The sequence below is a fragment of the Oratosquilla oratoria genome, chromosome 37 (genome assembly GCF_046742065.1).
Source record: "Oratosquilla oratoria isolate Oo_2021 chromosome 37, ASM4674206v1, whole genome shotgun sequence".
Lineage (NCBI taxonomy): Eukaryota > Metazoa > Arthropoda > Malacostraca > Stomatopoda > Squillidae > Oratosquilla > Oratosquilla oratoria.
In genome coordinates this window covers 4,603,522-4,625,034 of record NC_134813.1, presented here as the reverse complement: position 1 = coordinate 4,625,034, position 21,513 = coordinate 4,603,522, and the positions used below count along the sequence as shown (strand labels likewise).

The 21,513-nt window shown below is 39.0% G+C and overlaps 1 protein-coding gene across 6 annotated transcripts in view; it reads left to right on the top strand.

The window, feature by feature from the left end:
* LOC143019507 (brefeldin A-inhibited guanine nucleotide-exchange protein 3) overlaps window positions 1–21,513 on the top strand; it is a 659,822-nt gene that overhangs the window by 342,044 nt on the left and 296,265 nt on the right. The gene's annotated exons all lie outside the window — the stretch shown is intronic.

The window sequence follows — 21,513 nt, the reverse complement described above, 5'->3', positions numbered from 1 at the left end:
GAGAGATACGAAAACGGGTCATTACGAGCATAGCTCTCGCCCCGAAAAATACAATTAGGTAAATACAATCTCCTTTTGACATCCATCCCCAAATGTCTATTTCTCATTACACTTTTTAATCCCCCAAGGCATTTACTCACTTCTCTCAATCTACATTCTACTTCCACCCCAACTCATCCCTTTCCTGCACTTGAGTATCTAAAACTATCCAGTTCCTGCAGTCTCACTCCCTTAATACTCACTCCAATTCTGCTGCCACTTTCTCCCCTTGTACATCTCATCACCTTACTTTTGCCCACATTTATCTTGAACTTCCTTCTTTCACACACTCTCCCAAAGTCTGTCACTATCTCAATCACTCCTCTGATCCTGCTACAAGTGCAGTGTCATCAGCAAACAACAACTGGTTTTTCTCCTACTTATCTCCATTTTCTTTCACCATCTCCAATCCCTGACCCACTACCCTTGCATTCACCTCTTACACCACCCCATCTATGTATAAATTGAACAGCCAGGGCAACATAACACATCCCTGATGAAGTCCCACCTTTACCTCAAACCACTCTCTCCATTTCTAATCCTAACACAAGCTGTACTACTATTGTAAAAACTCTTGACTGCTCTTAATAGTTTTCCTCCTATCCCATATATCTGCAATACCTCCCACAATGCCTTCCTGTCTACCCTATCATAAGCCTTTTCCTAATCCATAAAAGCCCAAAAAACATCCTTACCTTTTCCTATAGTTTTCTCACATATCTGTCTTACCACAAAAATCTGATCTACACAACCTCTACTTGTCCTAAACCCACACTGTTTCTCACCAATTACTCCCTCTGTTCCTCTCCTAATCTTCTCAATGAAGATGCTCCCACAAGCCTTCCCAACTACAGTTAACAAGCTGATCCCTCTGAAATTACTACACTCACACTTGTCCCCCTTTCCCTTGTAAAAGTGGAACTATACAGGCAGTCCTCCAGCATTCTACCCTCTCTTAAACAAACATTAAATAACCTCACCACCCAGTCCACCATAACTGTACCTCCTTTCTTCAGACATTCTGCATGGCATCCATCCAACTCAGATGCCTTACCTGCTTTCATCATCATAACAGCTGCTTTCACTTCATCTTTCCTTAACCCCTTCCATACGGTGCCGCCTACGTAGCCGTCATGAGGAGCAAGTGGCTTCGCGACACTGCCATAATGGTGTCTTGATTATATTTATTGTAGTCGCCCCTGTGTTTTTACATTCTCTCAAATGTGCCCTGAATCCCATTCTCTGTGGTTTTCAAAATTCGCGGGTGAAAGAGAGAACGATCGATATAAGCGGTGACTATATTTTATGATGCGAGTATTATTACGACACGTCGTACGGCTGGCATTGGCTGCTGCCCGCGAGATTTAAGTCTGGAGTGAAGTGGTTAATTCTCCTCCATTTTCCTTGCTCATGGTAATTTTGTTAGCGCTTCCCACTGCAACTACCTTTCCCTCCCTATCCTCCTTAACATTTAGCAACTCCCTAAAATACTCTACCCACCTTACTCTCACTGCCTTCTTTTCCATTATCATCTCTCCATCTGCACCTTTTACCTTTTCTTCTCTACTTAATTCACCTCCTCTTCCTCTCTTAATTTCTTTCAAAAAAAAAAATTCTATTACTTTCAAAATATTCTGTCATACTCTTACCTCATTGCACATCTGCTCTCCTCTTTCCCTCCTTTATCTTATGCTTTACTTCTATTTTCTTTGTACCTCTCATATAATTCCCTCATCCTAATTTGTAACCAATCTATGAAAGCCTGTTTCTTCTCTTCTACACCCTTCTTTGCTTCCTCATCCCACCATTCACTACACTTCCTTCTATTTCCTCCCATCCTCCTTGTTCCATGCACCATCTTTGCAAACATTATGACTCTCCCTCCTTGAACCATTCCCATTCCTCCTGCACTCCTAGTTCTACTCTATCCTTCACTTCCTCCCACTCCTCTCTCAGCTTCTTCTTGTACTTCTCCTTTTCTTTCTCATTTAAGCAGTTCACTTGAAGTACCTCCCTACCTTCTGCCCATTTCCTCCTTCTCCACCTATTCTCCACTCTCAACTTAAGTTCCACCAAGAAATGATGTGATATTCATCCACTCTCTCCCCTTAGAACACGCACATTCTTAACTCTTCCCACTTATCTCCTGGTTACCACTATGTAGTCCATTAATGCTCTATCGACCACCCTTCCATCTACCACCCTTTCCCAGGTGTATTTATGATTGACTTTCTTCTGAAACACTATTTGCTATCATCAACTCTCTAGACACATCTCCACCATCAACTCTCCACAACAATTTTTTCCTGGAACTCCATACTTAATTTCTTTCCAATTTTTTTTCTATTACTTTCAAAATATTCTGTCTTACCTTTACCCCATTTCACATCTGCTCTCCTCTTTTCCTCCTTTATCTTATGCTTTACTTCTCTTTTCTTTGTACCCCTCATATGATTCCCGCGTCCTAATTTGTAACCAATCTATGAAAGCCTGTTTCTTCTCTTCTACACCCTTCTTTGCTTCCTCATCCCACCACTCACCACACTTCCTTCTATTTCCTCCCATCCTCCTTGTTCCATGCACCATCTTTGCATACATTATGACTCTCCCTCCTTGAACCATCCCCATTCCTCCTCCACTCCTAGTTCTACTCTATCCTTCACTCCCTCCCACTCCTCTCTCAGCTTCTTCTTGTACTTCTTCTCCTTTTCTTTCTCATTTAAGCAGTTCACTTGAAGTACCTCCTTACCTTCTGCCCTTTTCCTCCTTCTCCACCTATTCTCCACTCTCAACTTAAGTTCCACCAAGAAATGATGTGATATTCACCCATTCTCTCCCCTTAGAACACGTACATTCTTAACTCTTCCCACTATACTCCTGGTTACCACTATGTAGTTCATTAATGCTCTATCGACCACCCTTCCATCCACCACCCTCTCCCAGGTGTATTTATGATTGGCTTTCTTCTGAAACACTATATTTGCTATCATCAAATCTCTTTCTAGACACATCTCCACCATCAACTCTCCCCTACAATTTCTTCCTGGAACTCCATACTTCCCAATAACTCCGTCTATTGGTTCATTTCCTATCCTAGCATTAAGATCTCCCAACACCACTACATTGACATTTCTTCCTAATCCCTCTATGCACTTATTTAATTCCATCCAAAAAGCCTCCCTTTACGCTCTTCTCATTACCCAGCCCATATGCGCTTACAAAAACCCACATCTCCCTTCCCAGCTTCAAAGGATTACAAAGGCAGAGCATGCCGACAGGAGATCTTTTGGTCCATAACTTCAGATGGGAAAAAGAAATATATGAATGAAAAAAAAAAAAGATAAAATAAAATAAAAGTTATAATAATGTAAATAATAATAAATAAAATAAATACATAGGTATAGTTAAATGATAAACAAACAGGTAAATAGTAAATAATAGTAAATGGCAAATAGATAATAATAAAAGAGAATCAAGCAAATAAATAAACAAACAAATAATAACTAACAAATAATCAAATAATATAAGATAAACGGTAGTCATTACAGCATCTTGCTTAAATGTTTATCTAAACGAATCTTAAAGCTTCAAACTGAACTACATTGCAACTTAATATGCTACCACTTATTCCGTGTGAAGCTAATTTAGTATGTAGTCTTTCATGGGGGACAGTATCAAAAGCTTTTGCAAAGTCTAAATATATTAAATCGATATTGTTTCTTTTGTCATAACTTGAGATAACTGTGTTGTAGAATTTGAGTAAATTAGTCACACAAGAATGTTTCCGTCTGAATCCATGCTGGCTATCATTTATCAAACAGTTACTTTCTAAATGATGTTCGATAGCATCTCTGATGATAGTTTCCATCATTTTTCCTACGATTGAAGTCAAGCTTATAGGCCTGTAGTTATTTGGTTTCTTTTTTTAATATTGGAGTGACGTTAGCTAGCTTCCATTCTCTTGGGACATCTCCGGATATGATGGATTTTTTTTTTTAAATAATTTCTAATGGAACAACAATCTCATTTTTCATTTCCTTTAAGATTCTTGGATGCCAACCGTCAGGCCCTGGTGTTTTATTGATTTTGAGTTTCTCTATACACCTTTTAATTTTTCTTCTGTTATATCTGCCATAGTAAGTTTACCCTAGATTTTTCACAGATTTCAGTTTAGAGTTCACTTTGAGGTGTTTTGTTTATGAATACTTAGCTAAAATAGTTGTTTAAAATATTACACATTCCTTTGTTTGAATACTCAAGTTGACCGTCAGCAGATAATAGTGGGCCAATGTGATTCCTAGTAACGTTTTTATGTAATGTTTTAATGTAACTGTAGAATTCTTTGGGATTCTCTTTGGATTTATCAGCGATATTCATTTCGTATTGTTTTCGTTTTTTTTTTATTGTCTTTTTTAAATCTGTATTATTACATAACTTTGATAGTCATTAGGTGCACCCGAGCAATTGTATTTCTTATAAGCCTGTCTCTTTTTAGCAATACTTTTTTTAGTTTCTTTGTCGAGCCATTTTGGGTGAGCCTGATTTGGGGGACGTCTGTCCTTAAACGGGATTTAAGTATGAATCATCTTAGTAAGCGTATTTTAAAATATTTCCCGTATCTGATCTACAGGTCTTTTGCTTAAAATTTCCTCCCAATCTGTAAGCTGAAGCTCCTGATGTAGTCCTTCGAACTGAGCTTGACTAAAATCAGGTATTTTAGATGCACATGTATCTATTCTAATTTTTTTCAGCAGTTTGAATCTAAGATGTGGTTGCTATTTGCAATAGTTTCACCAACCTCCACATCAGCTATCATGGTTTCAAGGCTAGTGATCAATAGATTGAGTAAGTTTCCATGTCTTGTGGGTTCTTTTATGTGCTGAAGTAATTGTCACTGAGAAAATCTATCAAGCGACTATATATGGCCATGTTCAAGGGTCATCCAATCAATGTCAGAAAATTGAAATCGCCCATTATCAATAAATTCCACTTGCAGAAACTAGACAGTTCTTGTAACAACAGTTTGTCGTCTGCTAATGATAATGTTTTTGCCTATATATTACACCTATATTAATTTTTTTGTCCATTTGTTTGGGTTAATTCTACCCACAAACAATCATATGCATCCTGTTTTACTTTAGAACACAGGCATGGACATTTCTTTCAACGTATAACAGAACACCCCCACCTTTCTTGTGGTTTCTATCCTGATGAAAGTGTTTAAATCCTGCAATATTAAATTCAGCTTCAAACTCTTTATCATTTAACCATGTCTCGGTTATTCCTATCATATCAAGATTTTCACTTTTGACATATGCCTGTATTTCTTGAAATTTATTCCTAATACTACGAGCATTAAAGTATGTGGTATTAAGAAACTCGTGATTACTTCTTTTTGACATGTTTTGTATTTCAACATGATGCCTTACATTATAATTTTGTTCTTTATTGACACATTGCTCTATAATGACATTTGGTATTTCACTGACATTCAATGCCTCATGGACATTTGCCCCATCACGGATACCTGGTCCCTCTCGGTCATTTGATCTCATGTGTACACTACCCCACTATGTCATTGCGTTCCACACCGGCCACCCTTCGCTTGCTGACATTCTGTCCAGCATCCCTTCCTAAAATGATATTCTGTCCTCCACTGACATTCCTACTGTGACATTTTGTCTTCTACTATCATTGTATACCACCTTCATCCACATTAACCTTCCACTCCACTACAAGCTAACCTATCTTCACTTACTCGTATAGCCACCCCTTCTCTTCACTCCTGAGAACCTCCCATCTACACTCCCAAACTCACACTCACCCCTCCCTTTCAAGTTAGTTTCACTCAGTGCCAACAGATCCATCTTTCTTCTCACAAACATACTATGTCTTCCCTTTTACTCTCATCTGTACCACATCCACACACATCAAAATACCCAAACCTTAAGGTAATGGTTGGAAAACTAGACCTAGACCCTCTTATGCCTTTGGGGCTACAGGTAGCAGGATTTCTAGCCCTATCCCTGTCCTGTTTTTTGTTGCCACGAACAACTCAAGTGAGAAGTTTTGGTGGCAGCATTCTTTTCCTCCACCACAGGGTAGGGGAAAAAAGGAAATGAATATTCAGAGAAATTGTACAGGACAATAACAAGGGGTTGGGGGACAGCATAATGGAGGGACATTCACAGTATAATAAAAGTGTCATCATTTCTCTATGAACAGAGACTTCCTTTATCACAGACTAAATGATATGTGGCTCTGGTATGTAGGGGCACCCCATATATAACCTAAAGTGTCAACTGCATGCTACTTAGCCACAATAACATACAGCCAATAATCATTTCTTCATCAAAATAGGTAAACGCCACTTTTATTGATCTTAGCAAGTTAATGGATTCTCTGACAATTTTGGTGATGTGGTTATCAGAGGACATGTCATTTGAGATAACTACTCCCAGGTCTTTTTCAGATCCCACTTTCTTTATCTCTTTAATTCCAATTGTATACTGTCCTGATTTTTTTTTTACTTTTTCCAAACTCCATTATGCTACATTTCTTAATGTTGAAGTCCACTTCCCACTTCTGACTCCATTTCCAAACCTTGTTCTGATCTCTGTAGTGATTTGCAGTGCATTTCGGTTTTCACTTTCCTCAACAATTTAGCATCTTCTGCAAAGAAGCTCGTGTAACATTTAAAAAAAAAAAAAAAAAAATTCAAAGAGCAATGACATACGAACAAAGATTGGACAAACTAAACTTATCAATTCTGGAACAAAGAAGAGAAAGAGGTGATTTGATAACTATCTACAGAATTATGAAAGGGACAGAAGAAAGACAAGAGGACACAAGAAGAAACTTAAGAAAGACAGTTACAGAAGAGATCTGAAAAAATAGCTCTCCACACAGAGTTACATGGAACAAATTTGAAAGAGGAAACAGTGAGTGCTAAAACTATACATGATTTTAAGAAAGAACTGAATGCGAAAAGATACAACTGTGGGTCACTATGAGCATAATTCTCCTCCCGCAGAATACAACTAGGTAAATACATCATCATCCATGTCATTCACATAAATAGCGAACATTATTGGAGCCAATACAAATACTAGCGGGACTCCACCAATCACCTCCTTCCAACTTGAATATTTTCTGAGAGTACTACTTTCATTTTTCTACCATTCAGGAAATCTTCCATCCAGTTTAGTAGGTTGCCTTGTATCCCTATGTTTTCCACTTTTTTTTTTCTTTTTTAATAATTTTTCGTGTGGTACTTTGTCGAAGGCTTTCAGTAAGTCTAGGAAAGCACAATCAGCCCATCCATCCCTTTCTTGTATTAGATCTATTAGCCTCGAGTAAAAACAGATTCAATTTGTGGTACCTGATCTTCCCTGTCTGAATCCAAATTGTCTTGGGTTCATTGTTTTCTTCCAGTTGTTTCCATCTATTCTCGATAATCTTCTCACAAATTTTGGCTACAGTGCTTGTTAGGAAGACTGGTCTGTAATTAGTTGGTTCTCCCTTGTTTCCACCTTTACATATTGGTACAATGTTGGCATTTTTCCAGTCGTTTGGTAATTTTCCTTCTTTGAGTGAGCATCTTGTTATGTATATTTTGTCTATTAGTTCTTCTTTGCATTCTTTTAGCATCCAGTTTGCAATTCCATCTAGGCTGTGCAACTTCTTAACATCAAGGTTTGTTAATTGCTCCATTATTTCTTTTTGTGTTATTATTATTTCCCTCTTGGAGTGAGATCGCACTTTGCTTCCTTCGTCCCAATGCTGTACTTTTTCTTTAGTGAAACCTGACTTGAAGTGATTGTCTCTAATCCAATTTGCCTTTTCTTTAATTATTTGAATGATTGTATCTTTTGCATTTTCCTGCATCTGTTGTTGTACTATTTCTTTAAAGGCAATTTCTTCATTTTCTGATTTCACTCCATTTTTTAATCTTTTGCATACTTTCCTCACCTAAGTTTTCTTCAATTTTTCAGTCATTTCTTGTATTTTGTTATTAACTTTTTTTTTTTTTTTTTAGTTTCTCACTATTGGTAGTATCATTAATCTTCATTTTTTAATTTTCACATTTAACTTCTATTACATAATATTTTCAATATCTTGAGTTCGTTTCTAAATTCAGAGTTTGATTTCTTTAGACCAGATATTTTGTTGTTAGCTTGGGCTAAACGTTCCATTAGATCTACAATCTCCTTCTTTAATTCAGTGAATTTGTTCTCCCATCATTTTCTATTGTTACTCATTTCCCTTTCCATGTCTATGATTTGACTCAAATTTCTTTTTTTCATACTTACCAAAACTGGAAAAGGAGTCTTCATTATACAATTCAAATCTTGCTGCTGGTGTTTCTATTGGTCTGTTTACAATGTACTTTGGTGTAGCACCCCTAGATGTATCTGCTTATGAATTGATATTCATCTCGAAATCATAATTTTAATTTTCTTGCATTTTCTCTTGTTAAATCACTAACACTGTAGAAAAATAATTTTGGATAACCATGACTGCTTCCCCTCCCATTCAATACAAACCAGGCCTCCTGTTTTCCTTGCACTATTAAGAATTTTCATCTTTGACAGTCTACGGAGTTTAACCCCTTCCATACGGTGCCGCACACGTAGGCGTCATGGGGAGCGAGTGTATTCGCGAGGCTGCCATATCGGCGTCTTGATTATATTTATTGTAGTCGCCCCTGTGTTTTTACATTCTCTCAAATGTGCCCTGAATCCCATTCTCTGTGGTATTCAAAATTCGCGGGTGAAAGAGAGAACGATCGATATAAGCGGTGACTATATTTTATGATGCGAGTATTATTACGACACGTCGTACGGCTGGCATTGGCTGCTGCCACTGAGATCTAAGTCCATGACGCCTACGTGTGCGGCACCGTATGGAAGGGGTTAAGGGTGGATGGATTGGGTGGTGTGGGAGGTAAATGCAAGGGTAATGGGCAGGGGATTGGAGATGGTTAAAGAAAATGGAGTAAAGTGGGAGGCATGCCTGTTGTTTATCTAGTTGTATTATACGGGAAGGGAGCTATGCTCGTGGTGACCCATCTTTGTATCTCTCAGCATCAAGGTTTTTCTTAAAATCTTGAATAGTGTTTGCACACACCGTTTCTTTGTCTAATTTGTTCCAAGTATCTATCACTCTGTGTGGGAAGCTATTTTTTTCAGATCTCTTCTGTAATTATCTTTTTTTTTTTTTAGTTTCTTTTCGTGTCCTCTTGGTTTTCCATTGTCCCATTTCAACAAGTCATTCTTATCTAAGATTTCCATTCCCTTCATAATTCTATAGATAATTAGTAAGTCTCCTCTTTCCCTTCTTTGTTCCAGAGTTGGTAATTCTTAATTTGGACAGTCTTTGTTTATATGTCATTTTGGAAAGAATTGGTGCCAGTTTTGTTGTTGCTCTTTGTATTCTTTCTATTTTTTTTATATTCTTTTTAGTACTGGGTGTCCATAGTGTTGCTACGTACTCAAGTTTCGGTCTTATTAGTGTAGTTAAAATATTTTTCATCATTTCCTCGTCCAAATAGGGAAATGCCACTTTTATTGACCTCAATAAATTGTAGGTTTCTCCGACTATTTTATTAATATGCTTATCTGGTGTCATGTCTTTGCTGATCATCACTCCAAGGTCTTTTTCCAAGTTTACTTTTTTGACCTTCACCAATTTTATAATCTCTCGATATTCTGTTTTTATTTTTTCCAAATTCCATTATACTACATTTCTTGATATTGAATTTCACTTCCCACTTTTGAGTCCATTTCCAGATCTTGTCCAAGTCTTGTTGTAATGAGTTGTAATCCTCTTCCGTTTTTACTTTCTTTGGTATTTTTGTGTCGTCTGCAAAGAAATTCATATAACACTTTACTCCATGTCATTTATGTATATAGATTGACCTCTCATTAATGAACTAAGAGGGGGATAACGGTGTCTGTTGATGTAAATAATCCATTGATTTGGAGTGGTTTTTGTGTGTGTGTGTATTGGGTGGGGAGTTCACCTCTTAAGTTCTATAAAATCATAGTATATGTACATAGCTCTACTTTCTTCTTAATATTCAGATTAACACTCTTTGCTTTAGCTTTGGGTGGCATAGTGATTGCACAGCACTAAACAACAGCACCGAAAACACCGCAAACACAGCTAATAAACGTCCACACCGATCATGATCTTGCCAACTAGTAAACAAAACAAAGTGTGCGCCACAACGCCATCAGCCACTCAGCGGACAAACGCCGAACTAACGGACACATTCACCCTACCTGCGAAATTTAGACTGTCTGACCAGACCAGCGGAGTTTGTCCGTTGCATTCGATATCCGGTAATGCAGTGTCCGTTAATGAGAGGTCAATCTGTATAGCAAATATGATCGGGGCCAGTACTGATCCCTGCGGGACACCACTTCTCATATCTTCCCAATTTGAGAATTTGTCTCTAATTACTACTCTCACTTTCCTCCCAGTCAGGAAGTCTTTCATCCATTCCAATAATTTTCCTCTGATGCCACCTATTGATTCTGTCTTATTAGTTTATTGTGTGGTACCTTATCAAGTGCCTTTTGTAGGTCCAGAAAGGCACACTCTGCCCAACCATCTCTCTCTTGTATTATGTCTATTAATCTTGAGTAGACAACACTGTGCTACTGGTAGGAGCAGAGTGGGGATTAAGGAAGTTAGTGATGGAGTTTGGGAAAGTGTGGGAAAAGAGAAAGTTGAAGGTAAATGTGGGTAAAAGTAAGGTGATGAGATGTACAAAGAGAGAAGATGGCAGAAATTTGGAAGTATTAAAGTGTAATGAGAAATAAATATGTGGGAATGGATGCTAAAAGGAGATTGTATGAAGGAGCAATTGTGCCTGCAGAACTGTATAGGGTAGAGACGTGGAACATAAGAGAGTTTAAATATGTTTGAGATCAAATGTCTGAGAAGTATGGTAGGAGTTACAAGTTTGGAGAGAGTGAGAAACAAGGAGGTGAGGAGTGCAGCAGCTGGAAAAGGAGATGGGAGATAGGATTGATTAAAGAGTATTGGGATAGTTTAGACACAGAAAGAATGAGTGAAGAAAGATTAGTAAAATATGGAGTGAACATGAATGGATGGGGTAAAAGGGGCATTGAGCAAGAGGGGAATGTCTGTTGAAGAAAGAAGGGAGAATGCAGAAGATAGGGGTGAGTGGAGAATGGCTGTGTATGGATGATACTGTGATGCATGGAAAGGAGTGGGTATGGGTGGGGGGTTTAGGGAGTGGTTATGTGTGAATGTATTTTGACACAGCCTGAAGGGATTTCTCCCCCCTCTTCAATGTTACTTCATGAGGGGATGGAGAGGAGGGTCGCTGATTAAATAAAGCAACCTTGCTGTGGATGTGCTATGTCTTGCTGCATTGCTTCTGACCCAAGGCAAAAAGTGAGATGCAGGGATGACTGTCATCCAGGAGGTGGGAATGGAGTAGTCCCATTTTACTTTGACTACCTCGCTTGTAAAGGGGGAAAATCCCTTGGTATATGTACATACAAGGGAGATAGGTAAGTACCCACTCCCACCCATTCTGCTCCCATCCATCACCCTTTCCTCCCTCTCATCTTAGCTCTTCATGGATGACGGGTCATCCCTGTATACCTATTGCCCTGGGTCAGAAGCAATGCAGCAAGACACATCACGTCCACAACAAGGCTGCTTCACTTAATCGGTAATCCCCCTCTCTGCCCCTTGACACAGAAAAAAAGAGAAGATGGGGGAGAAATCCCTTCAAGCTGTGTCAAAATATAAATCATGCTTAACCATTATCTACCCCCATCTCCCACCCCATCTCTTCCTTGCATCACAGTATCATCTATACACAGCCACTCTCCACTCACCTCTATCTCCTGTCTTCTCCCTTCCTTGCTCAATGGACATTCTCTTGCTCAATGCCCCTTATACTCCATCCATCCATTTAATTCTTGGTCATTCCCTAAAGTTCACTCCCTTCATCTCTGCCTTCCACACCTCTTTTACTAATCTTTCTTCACTCATTCTTTCCACGTGTCCAAACCATCCCAATAATCTTTTATCAACCCTGTCTACCATCTCCTTTTCCACCCCAGCTCTTCTCTGCACCTCATTTCTCACTCTAACCTTGTAACCCCTACCATACTTCTCAGACATTTCATCTCAAACACATTTAATTTTTTTCCTCTCTGCCTCTCTTAAATTTCAGGTTTCTGCCCCATACAGTGTTGTCAGCACAAGTGGTAGTAGAAGACATATTTGAAAAAGTAGGTAACTTGGCAAAGAGTGAAAAATACAATAAGATATGGATAAAAAGAGAAATGAGTACTGAGGAATTAGAAAAAGAAAGGGCGCTAAGAGAAGAAGCAAAGGAAAAAAACTTGAAAAGATCGGAGACAGAATGCAAAGAATTCCAGTGGAGAGTAATAGACTTGAGATTAAGACAATGGCGCTTCAAAACGAACAAAACAAGGGAAGAAGAAACCAGGGAGAAGGAAGAAAATTAAAAGTGGCCTATACCAACATTGACGGACTAATTTCGGGACTGAACGAACTCAATGATTATCTGTTAGAAGCAAAACCAGACATAATGGGAATTGTAGAGACTAAACTAAGAGGTGAAATACCATCCACTGTTATCGGACAAGGTTTATACAACTACTGGATAAAAAACAGGGACAAGAAACAGGGAGGGGGAATCATGTTCTTGGCCAAGAAAGACCTAAAGGTGACAAAAATTGCAGAGGGCAAAGGTAATGCTGAATTGATCATGATAAAAGTCGAAGGCAAGAATATGAAGAGTAGAAAGTTTGTGGTGACTTATGTGCCTCCAAAAACAAGCGCTTGGAAAGAAATTGAACATAAAAAAATGCTAGATGACACAAGAAAATCACTCAATGAGATACTAATGGGTAAGGGTAATCTGGTAGTTATGGGGGACTTCAATTGCAAAGAAATTTGTTGGGACAGCATGACAGTGCAAGGAGGAGATGACTCGTGGGGCAATGTACTGCTAGATATGACCATGGAGTACACAATGACCCAATGGGTCCATGAAAACACAAGGTACAGAAATAATGAAGAGCCATCGAAACTAGATCTAATATTTACAACAGAGCCTGAAATAGTGCATAAAGTCCAGTATGAGACACCAATTGGAAAGAGTGACCATGTACTCATCGAAACTATACTAAAGGAAGAAATAGACATAGAGAGGAACGAAAAGCATAGGAAAGGAAGACTGAGGTACAACAAAACAGACTTTACAAAACTAAAGACATTCTTCCGGAATGCAAACTGGGAAATATTTTACAGGGAAGAAACAGCAGTGGAAGAGAAATGGAATATATTGATGGAAAACTACAATGAAGGGGTAAACAGGCATGTACCAAGACAAAAGCGAGAGAGAGAGTACATTAAATGTTGGTTCAACAAAAGATGCAGTGAGGCAAAAGACAGAAGGGACAAAGCTTGGAAAAAGTGGAGAAAAGACAAAAAACAAAGCAAATGGCAAATTTATGTTAACTATAGAAATGAGTATGTTAATGTGAGAAGAGAGGAGAAAAGGAACCATGAGAAGGATATTATAGACAAATGCAAAGAGCAACCCAAACTATTCTATCGGTATGTGAATGGTAAACTTAAAAACAAACAGGAATTGGTGAAACTATGCCAAGGAAACATAGAATACACAGAAGATTTAGAGATGGCCGAAGTCATGAACAATCACTTTAAATCTGTTTTCACCAGAGAGAAAATACCGAATTGTGACATAGACGAAAACAAGAAATCTCCCCTCATGAATGAGTTTACAGCATCACTAAAGGAAATATCAGAACATTTATCAAGGCTGGATGTCAGAAAATCACATGGCCCGGACGGTATTGCAAATTGGATTCTAAAGGAGTGCAAAGAAGAACTAACAGACAAAATACACATCTTAATAAACAGCTCACTCAAAGAAGGAAAGATACCCGAGGACTGGAAAAACGCTAACATTGTACCAATACACAAAGGAGGAAACAAAGAAGAACCCACCAACTATAGGCCAGTATCACTAACAAGCACCATTGCCAAAATTTGTGAGAAAATAATCAAGAATAGATGGGTAAAACATCTGGAAGACAATGACATATTAAACCCAAGACAATTCGGATTCAGACAAGGAAGATCATGCTCCACAAACTTAATATGCTTTTACTCAAGACTAATAGACATAGTGCAAGAAAGAAATGGATGGGCTGATTGTGCATTCCTAGACTTGCAAAAAGCCTTTGACAAAGTACCACACAGAAAACTACTAAAAAAACTGGAACACATAGGAGGAATACAGGGAAACCTACTAAAATGGATAGAGGACTTTCTGACTGGTAGAAAGATGAGAGTAGTGCTCAGAGAAAAATATTCAGACTGGAAAGAGGTGATCAGTGGAGTACCGCAAGGATCTGTGCTGGCACCAATAATGTTTGCTATCTATATGAATGACATGGATGAGGACGTGAACTGCTACATGAGCTTCTTTGCCGATGACGCCAAACTGCTAAGGAAAATAGAAACTGATGAGGACTGTGAAGCACTGCAAGAAGACCTAAATAGGGTATGGAACTGGAGTCAGAAATGGGAAGTGGACTTTAATACTAAGAAGTGTAGCATAATGGAGTTTGGAAAAAGCAAAAACAGAATATCAGGAAAATATACAATTGGAACCAAAGAAGTAAAGAAAGTAGGATCCGAAAAAGATTTGGGAGTAATTATCACGAACGACCTGTCCTATGATATACAGATTAACAAAATTGTCGGGGAGACTTACAATTTGCTAAGATCAATAAAAGTGGCGTTTACATACTTGGACGAAGACATGATGAAAAAAATATTGGTTACATTGATAAGGCCTAGATTAGAGTATGCAGCGACATTGTGGTCCCCCAGTACCAAAAAGAATATAAAGAAAATAGAAAGAATCCAAAGAGCAGCTACAAAAATGGCACCTGCACTTGCAAACCTATCATACGAAGAGAGATTGGCTAAACTGGAGTTACCGACACTGGAGCAAAGAAGAGAGAGAGGTGACCTATTGACCATCTACAGAATCATGAAAGGCACAGAGGTACTCGATAGTGAGAACTTACTTAACTGGGACAAAAGAAACACAAGAGGACATGGAAAGAAAATAAAAAAACATAGCTATAGAAGAGAACTGAAGAAAAACAGTTTTCCTCATAGAGTTTTGGACACTTGGAACAAACTGGACAATGAAATAGTATGCGCAAAAACCATTCATGAGTTTAAAAACAAACTAGACACTGCAAGATACAAAGGCGGGACAACACGAGCATAGCTCCCCTTCCCGCAAAATACAACTAGGTAAATACAACTAGGTAAATATAGTCTCCTCTTTGCAGCCATTCCCAAATATCTTATTTCTTATAACACTTTTTAACCCCTTCCATACGGTGCCGCACACGTAGGCATCATGGACTTAGATCTCGGTGGCAGCAGCCAATGCCAGCCGTACGACATGTCGTAATAATACTCGCATCATAAAATATAGTCACCGCTTATATCGATCGTTCTCTCCTCACCCGTGAATTTTGATAACCATAGAAAATGCGATTACAAAAGAATTAGAAAGAATGTCATTATGGAGGGGCGACTACAATAAATATAATCAAGACGCCGACATGGCAGCCTCGCGAATACACTCGCTCCCCATGACGCCTACGTGTGCGGCACCGTATGGAAGGGGTTAATCCCCCAAAACATTTACTTGCTTCTCTCAGTCTACACTTGCACCTCCAGTCCTTTTTCTGCCACATGTGACCCCAAATACCTAGAGCTGTTCACATCCTGCAGCCTTTTCTCCTTTAAGACTTCTAATTCATTGCCATTCTCTCCCCTTGTACATCTCATGACTTTACTTTTACCCACATTTATCTTCAATTTTCTCCTATCACATACCCTTCCAAACTCCCACATACACATGCAGCGGTTGGAGTCAGACGTCTGGAAAGAGCTCTGCTGTGCTAAGCAGCACTTCATCATTAGAAAATTTTGGAACAGCACTAGTTGTATTTACAGATGAAAAGGGAATTGTGAATCTTGAGTGACCGAAATGGAGTAATCTTCATACAAGTTGGTGCTAATTACTCAAAATGGAAGAAAATTATAGTGAAATAAGGAAAAACAAACCAGCAAAGAGATGTCTGGACATGAGTAGGGTGGAATTGCCACTGGGGTTAATTCCCAAATGGACATGTATGAACGAAACCACCAAATCAAACCAAAGGTTTGATAATTTTGCTTTTTCTGGTTTTGCAAGAGAAGGTATTTTGGGTAGAGGGGTGGAAATGGATAGAGAGCTAGGTTCAAAAATATTTTGAGAAACAGGGAGATTACTGATTTGTTAGATGAAATAATTGAATTGAAAAGTGAGCACAGGGCGATGTACAGAGAAATAGATAAACTAGAAAAAAATAGCTAATGAAGAGACCAACAGGGAGGTTGACGAACTGAAAAAGGACCTGAATATGATTAGGGGTGAGAGTGAAAGAATGAAAAATGAGGATATAAACAAGAATGAGGCCTTAAAGTGAAGGAGCAAATACAGGCAATGACCAAGAAAGTGGAAGAGACGATCAAGGAGACTGATCTCCAAGAGATAAAGAAACAATGGAAAGTGGAACAAGAATATAAAAAATTATCTTTCAAAGAAATAGTAGAACAATAAGTGAAGAAAAATGCCAAAGAAATGGTAATCAGAGTAATTAAGGAAAAAGGAAATCTGGTCAGGGACACAGTGGATAAAAGGTGCATTGTAGTTTATGGTGTTAAAGAGAAACACAATATACAGTACCTAGATATCACAGAAAAAAATAGGAAAAAGAGATTGCTAAAGCAATTCTAAAGGAGATTCAAGAAGAGGGACAGGATATGAGCAAAGAAATTGAGGAATTGCATAGAATGGAAAAATACTCAAAAGAAAAACAATATATGCCATTAAGAATTAAACTTAGATCTCAAATGATAGCAGAAGTACTATCTAAAACAAAGCTAGCAAATAGTGAACATTACAAAAATGTATGGATAGAAAAAGAAAGGAGCGATGAAGAACAAGAGGAAGAAAAGGAACTTAGAAATGAAGCAAAAAATGAATTTTTTTTTTTTTTATTAAAGATTTTTTTTTGAGTGCTAGACCTGAGGCTGAAAAAATGGTTTATCAGAAAAAGGAAAAGAAACATAATAGAAAAGGATAAAGAAGGAAAAAATTAAAAATAGCTTATACCAACATAGACGGCATGAGTTAAGGACTGAACGAATTAAGAGAGGGTAGAGTGCCAGAGGACTGGAGGAGTGCCTGTATAGTTCTGCTTTACAAAGGAAAGGGGGACAAGTGTGAGTGTAGTAGTTACAGAGGGATCAGCTTGTTGAGTGTAGTTGGGAAGGCTTATGGGAGGGTCTTGATTGAGAGGATTAGGAGAGGAACAGGGAGTAATTGGTGAGGAACAGTGTGGTTTTAGGACAGGTAGGGGTTGTGTAGATCAGATTTTTGTGGTAAGACAGGTATGTGAGAAAGCTATAGGAAAAGGTAAGGATGTTTTTTGGTCTTTTATGGATCTGGAAAAGGCTTATGACAGGGTAGACAGGAAGGCACTGTGGGAGGTATTGCAGATATATGGGATAGGAGGAAAGCTGTTAAGAGCAGTCAAGAGTTTTTATGAGAGCAGTAGAGCTTGCATTAGGATTAGAAATGGAGAGAGTGAATGGTTTGAGGTAAAGGTGGGACTTCATCAGGGGGTGTGTTATGTCGCCTTGGCTGTTCAATTTATACATGGATGGGGTAGTGTGAGAAGTAAATGCAAGGGTAGTGGGTCAGGGGTTGGAGATGATTAAAGAAAATGGAGAAAAATGGGAGGTGAGCCAGCTGTTGTTTGCTGACGACACTGCGCTTGTGGCAGGATCAGAGGAGGGATTGAGGAAGTTAGTGACAGAGTTTGAGAAGGTGTGTGAAAGAAGGAAGCTAAAGATAAATGTGGGCAAAAGTAAGGTGATGAGATGTACAAGGGGAGAGAGTGACAGTAGGCTGGAAGTGAGCATTAAGGGTGAGAAACTGGAGGAAGTGGATAGTTTTAGATACTTGGGTGCAAATGTGACAGGAAAGGGAAGAGTTGGGGTGGAGGTAGAATGTAGATTGAGAGAAGCGAGTAAATGCTTTGGTGGATTAAAAAATGTAATGTGAAATAGACATCTGGGAATGGATGCTAAGAGGAGGTTATATGAAGGAGTGATTGTGCGAACAGCAATGTATGGGGCAGAAACATGGAATATGAAAGAGCAAGAGAGAAGGAGTTTGAATGTGTTTGAGATGAAATGTCTGAGAAGTATGATAGGGGTAACTGGGCTAGATAGAGTGAGAAATGAGGAGGTGAGGAGGAGAACAGGGGTGGAAAGGGAGTTGGGAGATAGGGTTGATGAAAGAGTATCAGTATGGTTTGGACACATGGAAAGAATGAGTGAAGAAAGATTAGTAAAAGAAGTGTGGAAGGCAGAGGTGGAAGGAGTGAATATGAGGGGGCATCCTAGGATGAGATGGATGGATGGGGTGAAAAGGGCTTTACAAAAGAGAGGAATGTCTGTAGAGGAAGGATGGGAGAGGACAGAAGATAGGGGTGAATGGAGAAGGGTTGTGTATAGATGAGGCTGTAATGCATGAGGGGGAGTGGGTGGGGGATGGGAGGTGAGGAGGTATGTATGAGTAAAAAATTGACGCAGCCCGAAGGGATTTCTTGCCATCTTCTCCTTTCCTGCATGAGGGGACGGAGAGGGGGGGTCACCGAATTTATGAAGCGGCCTTGCTGTGGATGTGCTGTCTTGCGACACTGCTTCTGACCCACTGCTGTGGACAGGATGCAGGGATGACCCGTCATCCAGGAGGTGCTAAGATAGGAGGGTGGAGGGGAGTGGAATATATGGGAAATAAAATGGGTGGGAGTGATTTCTATGCCTTTTTCTTTTTGGCTACCCCCTGTGTAAGGGGGAAAAAGCCTTTGGTATATGTATGTATGTATGTACTTAGAGACAAATATTTAACCTGGGAAGAATGATAAGTGGTGTCCCGCAAGGTTAGGTATTGGCTCTGATCATGTTTGCCACATATATATAAATGACGTGGATGAAGGTGTGGAATGTTATATGAATTTTGCAGATGATGCAAAAATACTAAAAGTACAGAGGAAGATTGTGAATCACTACAGAAAGACCTAGGTAAAATCTGGAAATGGAGTCAAAAGTGGGAAATGAACTTTAATATCAAGAAATGTATTATAATGGAGTTTAGAAAAAATAAAAATAGAATATCAAGGAATTATATAATTGGTGAAGAAGAAGTCAAAAAAGTGAGGTTAAGGGACCTTGGAGTAATTATCAGTAAAGACATGTCACCGGACAAACATATCAATAAAATAGTCGGAGAAACCTTCAACTTACTAAGGTCAATGAAAGTGGCTTTTGACTATTTAGATGAGGAAATGGTCAAGGAAATATAAGTTACACTGATAAGACCAAAATTGGAATATGCTGCGACATTATGGACACCCAAAGAGCAACAACAAAGATGGCACCAACCCTATCCAAATTGACATATGAACAAAGATTGTCCAAATTGGAAATACCAACTCTGGAACAAAGTGAAAGAGGAGATCTACTGACTATAAAATCATAAAGGGAATGGAAGTCCTAGATAGAGATGATTTAACCCCTTCCATACGGTGCCGCATACGTAGGCGGCATGAGGAGCAAGTGGATACGCGAGGCTGCCATATCGGCGTCTTGATTATATTTATTGTAGTTGCCCCTGCGTAATGACATACTCTCTAAACTGTCTTCATCACATTTTCTATGGTTATCAAAATTCACGGGTGAAAGAGAGAACGATCGATATAAGCTGTGACTATATTTTATGATGCAAGTATTATTACGACACATCGTACGTCTGGCAGCTAATGCTGCCCGCGAGATTTTGGCCCGTATTGAAGAGGTTAAAAGTGTGACCAGAGATCAAGACATGAAAAGAAACTCAAAAAAGGATAATTATAGAAGAGATCTGAAAAAGAATAGCTTCCCACACAGAGTGGTAGATATCTGGAATAAATTAGATAAGGCAACAGTGTGTGCAACTAATATTGAAGAATTTAAGAACAAACTTGATGCTGAAAGATACAAAGACAGGTCACTACGAGCATAGCTCCCTTCCCATATAATTTAACTAGGTAAATAACTCCCTTAATCCCTCTTCTGACCTTGCCACAATCGCAATATCATCAGCAGACAACTTGCTCACCTCACACTTCTCTGTACATACTTTAACCATCTCCAATCCCCTGCCCATTACCCTTGCATTTACCTCACACACCAACCTCAAACCATTTACTCTCTCCATTTCCAATTCTAACACAAGTTCTACTACTTTTGTAAAAACTCATGACTACCCTTAACAGCTTTCCCCCAATCCCATATATCTGCTAAACCTCCCACAGTGCCTTTCTGCCTAACCTGTCTGAGGTCTTTTTCAAGTTCACAAAGGCCCAAAAACACCCTTACCTTTTTCTCACATGTCTGCCTTACCACAAAAACTGATCCATGCAGCCCCTGCCTTTCCTAAGCTCACACTGTTCCTCACCAATTACTCTGTTCCTCTCCTAATCTTCTCAGTTATAACCCTCCTATAAGCCTTCCTAACTACACTCAAGAAACTGATCCCTCTGAAACTACCACACTTACATTTGTCCTCTTTACCCTTGTAAAGCAGAACTATACAGGTACTTCTCCAGTGCTCTGGCACTCTACCCTCCCAAAGACACACATTAAACAACCTCACTAGCCAGTCCACTATCACTGTACCTCCCTTCTTCAGACACTGCATGACACCTATAAAACCCAGGTGCCTTACCTTCTTTCATCATTTTCAGAACTACTAGCACTTTGTCTTTTCTTATTTTTCCTCCATTTTCCTCTCCCATCACTGTCGCTTTCTTAGCACCTCTCACTGCTACCACCAACCCCTCCCTATCTTCCTCCACATTCAACAGCTATAAAATACTCTGCCCATCTTCCCCCGTACTGCCTCCTCTTCTGTTAACATATGTCCCTCTGTGCCTTTTACTTTTTCTTTTCTACTTAACTCACCTCCCCTTTGTCTTTTAACTTCCTTCCAAAACATCTTTGTATTACTTTCAAAATTTTCTGTCAGACTCCTCCCCCATTTTACATCTGCTCTCCTTTTTGCCTCCTTTATCTTATGTTTTGCTTCTCTTCTTTTTTCTTTGTACCTCTCATATGTTTCTCTTGTCCTACTTTGCAACCAATCCCTGAATGCTTGCTTCTCTTCTACTACCTTCTTCACTTCATCTTCCCACCACTCATTACCCTTCCTTCTATTCCCTCCCATCCTCCTTGTACCACATA